Source organism: Salvelinus namaycush, chromosome 18, assembly GCF_016432855.1.
Source record: "Salvelinus namaycush isolate Seneca chromosome 18, SaNama_1.0, whole genome shotgun sequence".
Taxonomy (NCBI): domain Eukaryota; kingdom Metazoa; phylum Chordata; class Actinopteri; order Salmoniformes; family Salmonidae; genus Salvelinus; species Salvelinus namaycush.
Genome location: NC_052324.1, coordinates 32,561,683 through 32,567,949, shown reverse-complemented (window position 1 = coordinate 32,567,949; position 6,267 = coordinate 32,561,683).

Here is a 6,267-nt window from a genome sequence, read left to right as displayed (position 1 = left end):
CCTTTAAAAAAATCCTGATGCCTCCAAACCCCTTTGTGCACAGCACAGCTGATAATTCATTTGACCAAGACTCAATGGGTCTACAGACAAGTATCCAACTGCGCAGCAGATATCATACAGATTTGTTTCAGGTTTAGTCTAAAACCTTTTAATAGTGAGTATTGCTACTGTATTCTTATTATGCTAATACTTACTATTTACCCCATTTAAATTGCTTTGTTAATCTGAATTTCATAACTTTACAATTTCAAAAAGTGCAATGTAACCGGTAACTGTCAGATTCAGGTCAGTAGGCCACTCAAATTGACTATTTATTAACATAATACACAAAACTATTATCATCTGTGAATAACATAGTTATGATGATATAATCCTTTAATTAGGCCTACTAGGGATATGGGTCTTCGCACTATATGCCAATAATGAGAAATTGTCTAAACTTGACTCAGCTTGTGTACTAAATAGCACCCTATTCCCTAATAGTCCACTACTTTGACCAGGGCCCATTGGGTTCTGTTCAAAGTAGTGCACTATATTGTGGAATATGGTGCCAATTGCGACTCACCCCTGGAAAGGTGATACCTTCTGACCAAAAGCAGGTGTTTACTCACAGAGCTGAGAGTTAAAGCATCCACTCAATACATTTTTTATAGAATACCAAATTATTGTGTAGAAATGTGCCAAATCATCAGAAATCTGAATGAGAAAAGCTATCACTAAATGCACATTAGGTGGTATATTAGTGAAATAGGTAGTGAAGAATTAAGTCATACAAACCCTTGATTTTTCTGTCGTATGAATCGGTAAGGAACTGGTGTACTCTGTCTGCAGGAATTGCAAAGGATATTCCTGCTCTGACCTTCAGAGTATTTATGCCGATGACATCCCCATCCTTGAAACACAAGTACAAATTGAAAATAACAAAGTTTGAATATAAACAGAACTGTAGCATTAAAATATTACATTTTAATTGAAAAGTTACTTTGAAAATGGCAAACATTTTCTGTTGTTCTGTTCTGTCATTTCCTGCTGTTCCAATAATTTGATGTTTTCATGTGTGACGCTAAGCATAGTAATTCTTATTGAGTGAATAAACCGAATGGGACATTTGTATCCTTTGGTGAATTTGAAAGGAAAGCAGTATTTTTACAACATAAAGCTTGAGCCCACTGCCTTGATATGTAAGTATTTGTGAACAATTGTGTTTGATATAAATGCACTGCACCATTGCAATGTTGTGTATTAGTCTTCTTTTTATATTCCACAAGGACTGGAAACATAATAATAAAGGGGGCAAAAAAGCCCTTAAGCTTCGTCAAGGGCGACTGTGGGAGTATTTTTCTGCTTTGAGATCAATAGTCAAACATAAGTCTGCAAAAATCTAAGAATAATTTCCGTGGCAGATTTTAAAACAACAGAGATGTCGCAGCAAAACATAGAATAATGACCTTGAGCATAAAGCCCTATATAGAAAACATAGAATAATGACCTTGAGCATAAAGCCCTATATAGAAAACATAGAATAATGACCTTGAGCATAAAGCCCTATATAGAAAACATAGAATAATGACCTTGAGCATAAAGCCCTATATAGAAAACATAGAATAATGACCTTGAGCATAAAGCCCTATATAGAAAACATAGAATAATGACCTTGAGCATAAAGCCCTATATAGAAAACATAGAATAATGACCTTGAGCATAAAGCCCTATATAGAAAACATAGAATAATGACCTTGAGCATAAAGCCCTATATAGAAAACATAGAATAATGACCTTGAGCATAAAGCCCTATATAGAAAACATAGAATAATGACCTTGAGCATAAAGCCCTATATAGAAAACATAGAATAATGACCTTGAGCATAAAGCCCTATATAGAAAACATAGAATAATGACCTTGAGCATAAAGCCCTATATAGAAAACATAGAATAATGACCTTGAGCATAAAGCCCTATATAGAAAACATAGAATAATGACCTTGAGCATAAAGCCCTATATAGAAAACATAGAATAATGACCTTGAGCATAAAGCCCTATATAGAAAACATAGAATAATGACCTTGAGCATAAAGCCCTATATAGAAAACATAGAATAATGACCTTGAGCATAAAGCCCTATATAGAAAACATAGAATAATGACCTTGAGCATAAAGCCCTATATAGAAAACATAGAATAATGACCTTGAGCATAAAGCCCTATATAGAAAACATAGAATAATGACCTTGAGCATAAAGCCCTATATAGAAAACATAGAATAATGACCTTGAGCATAAAGCCCTATATAGAAAACAGAATTATGACTTTGCAAATCTCTTTCCTAAATGAAAACATAAAAATACACAGCATATGTTGATTACATATTACATACCTCTCAAATACAATCTAAAGCAGTAAGTCCCCCAACAAGTGGTCACCCTGAGTTGCCATAGTGTAAAAGAACAGAGCAGTAAACAAAAGTTAATGGCCATTGTATTGCACTGCAATGTTTAATTCAAAACAGAGACAAGAAGAGACAATGGAGACATACACTCTTAGAAAAAAAGATTCCAAAAGGGCTCTTTGCCTGTCCCCATAGGAGCACCCTTTTAGGGGGCACCCTTTTTCTACCAGGAACCAAAAGGGTTCTTCAAAGGGTTCTCCTATGGGGACAGCCGAAGAACCCTTTTAGGTTCAGTATGTATAGTATGTACAGTATGTAATGATATGTAAAGAGATGCACATGCGGTAATATAATGCTCCAAATACTGCTGCTTGGCTGCCATATTTCACATGTGCATCCTAAATCCAAGTCACTTGGCTCTGTCATATCCTCACATGGTCTCTCCTATCATTGCTATGCAGACGACACACAATTAATCTTCTCCTTTCCCCCCTCTGATAACCAGGTGGCGAATCGCATCTCTGCATGTCTGGCAGACATATCAGTGTGGATGACGGATCACCACCTCAAGCTGAACCTCGGCAAGACGGAGCTGCTCTTCCTCCCGGGGAAGGACTGCCCGTTCCATGATCTCGCCATCACGGTTGACAACTCCATTGTGTCCTCCTCCCAGAGTGCTAAGAACCTTGGCGTGATCCTGGACAACACCCTGTCGTTCTCAACTCACATCAAGGCGGTGACCCGTTCCTGTAGGTTCATGCTCTACAACATTCGCAGAATACGACCCTGCCTCACACAGGAAGCGGCGCAGGTCCTAATCCAGGCACTTGTCATCTCCCGTCTGGATTACTGCAACTCGCTGTTGGCTGGGCTCCCTGCCTGTGCTATTAAACCCCTACAACTCATCCAGAACGCCGCAGCCCGTCTGGTGTTCAACCTTCCCAAGTTCTCTCACGTCACCCCGCTCCTCCGCTCTCTCCACTGGCTTCCAGTTGAAGCTCGCATCCGCTACAAGACCATGGTGCTTGCCTACGGAGCTGTGAGGGGAACGGCACCTCCGTACCTCCAGGCTCTGATCAGGCCCTACACCCAAACAAGGGCACTGCGTTCATCCACCTCTGGCCTGCTCGCCTCCCTACCTCTGAGGAAGTACAGTTCCCGCTCAGCCCAGTCAAAACTGTTCGCTGCTCTGGCACCCCAATGGTGGAACAAACTCCCTCACGACGCCAGGTCAGCGGAGTCAATCACCACCTTCCGGAGAAGGAGCTGAAACCCCACCTCTTTAAGGAATACCTAGGATAGGATAAAGTAATCCTTCTAACCCCCCCCTCCCCCTTAAAAGAGTTAGATGCACTATTGTAAAGTGGTTGTTCCACTGGATATCATAAGGTGAATGCACCAATTTGTAAGTCGCTCTGGATAAGAGCGTCTGCTAAATGACTTAAATGTAACTGTAAATGTAAATTGCACCCTATTTCCTATATAATGCACTAGTTTTGAACAAGGCTCTGGTCAAAAGTAGTGCACTATTCATGGAATAGGGTGCCATTTGAGTTGCAAGCCTACGACCTACATTGATGATGACGTCCGTCTGGATGTACTCCATGTGAGTCTTTGAGTACCAGTTCCAGGCCGTTCCAATGGGCCCTGCTGATTCATGTCATGACAGTGTTCTGCAGGGAGAATAACGGTTAACCAAAGCTTCAATTTCAACTTATATCCAGTGCTGGCCTTTTTCATGTTTTTGTGATCTATTTGTGGTTCCAATCATTCTTTCATTTGTTCACGCAAGAGGATAAGATTTGAGCATGTTCTCTCCCTTTACCTGCAGGGAGAAGGGACTGTCCACCGCCACCACAATCTCCCTCAGCCACAGGTCAGGCGAGTGGCCCAGCAGGACTGGCAGTGTACTCTACAGAACAAGATAAACATAGAGATCATATAACTTCTAGAATTCATGTTTTTACTGACCAAGATGGCTGAGTTTTTCCTCATGCTAGGATATACATTCTAGTGTTATTTTTAATTCTGTGAAGATTCACACAATGGGAAAGGCTTTTAGACCGCTCTGTTAATACATTGGCCCTTTAACAGAAGACAGTCCCTTCAGCACTGCATCATCAGTAAGGCCAACAAGGCACTCTCAATTTAACCTTCACACCCAGACTAATCCGGTCTCTGCCTACCTTCTCTTGTCATGGGTTGAAGTATTTTTATTGCTGGAATCTGACACGTAGTGTTTATTGCCATTGCCAGCCCTTCTAGGGAGTAAAGCCTTGTTCCATCACAGCCTCACTTTGAAGGCAACTTTTAGGCTCTGCTACTCCCTATAAAGGCTTAACGTCTACCATCACACATCCATCCTATCTAATCCTCTGCGTTTGTATTCCACACAAAAGTTTATAGTCTTCTATAGTATAGTGTGCAGAGTGATGGGCTGAATCAAAATGGTTGTCTTCCCTGCGTGTTTTGGCCCTGGCCTGGAGTGGGTTTTAGTTGACTGTGTTTTGGCCAGGGATCCCATAATGCCACACAGAGGAGCTGTTTACACAAGCGGCTGTCATCGCGGTGACAAATGTTTTAGTTACAGCAACATTTGCGAATACTGGAAGAAGAAAAAAGGCTGAAGCTTTGAATTTATAAGACCAGAACCAATAGCCCCTACAGGAAAACCTGACAACAAATTGATCATGTCAAGGAGTGGAATCTGATTTTAGTCAGGCGAAAGGCCCTCGCTCGCTGACTTTCCCCCTGTAGAACATCTGCCAGACTGTTTCTGTAGGATTAATTAACTCTCTGCCTTTTCAATGCTAGTCACTGATTTCAAGCCAGCAGGCCAATGGAAAATACCAAGCAGAATTTAGCATGAGGACCTGTGGGATGAGAGAGAGGGCCGTTGGAACAGCCTCGTTTTAGGAATGAGGAGGAGGAGAGAGAGGACTCACATTCGACTCAATTTTGATTCCATTTCCTTGACGGAGGCATCTTATTGAACACAGCTCTTCAGCTCCACTTTGATTCTCTGCTTGTAGGAGAGGACATGGGCTTTGGTGACTATCCAGCAATTCTCTGACACGATGAACTCTGAACCACTTGACACAGGGACCTCCTGGTATGAAAATGGGAACCTGAGTGATAAAGACACCAATCATGTTGCTGTCTAAAGTTACAACAACCATGTGTCATCATATGTTGCTCTCATGATACCAAAACACAGAGGAATCAGTTCCAACGAAGGCTTTAAAGGGTTTAAGAAAGAAAAAATCCATTATTGACCGTAACTGTGTTAGAGGAGTCACTTCAATATGTTGCTGCCGAACGCATTGAAGATTACATTAATGACAGAAAGTGTAAAGGACTCCAATACCAAGCTGCTTGTACCTTTTGAAAAGCTTTAGGTGTACAACAGCTGGGGCTATCTTATCCACCCCATCAGCAATGAAGCTGAATTTGTTCAGGGCACCTGAGGGGGAAAAATACAGAAAGACAGAAAGAAAGATTTATTCATGTGAAACAGAATTCCGGCGTAGACATTCACCTTGGAGGTAGAAATGACATACATTTCATACATGAGTATGTTAAAGCTGTAAACATTTCATATTTATTGGGATAATATTACTATATGGCATTTTTAAAATACAAAAACGCATAAAATCTGTCGGACTTTTTCAAGTTATAAAGTAGTGGCCGGGCAGGGCAAAGTGGTAGGCTGAAGCCCTCTGAGCCTGACATATGGGTATGCACATTTTGAGATAAAGTTTTTATTACAGCTTCTTAAACGCTTACATCTTTGGCAAAACAAATGGCGTGTTCACCACAAAAGTGCATAGTGTAAACTTACATGCCAGGGTAAGTCACTATTCTTCTACCTGTTTGCTGGC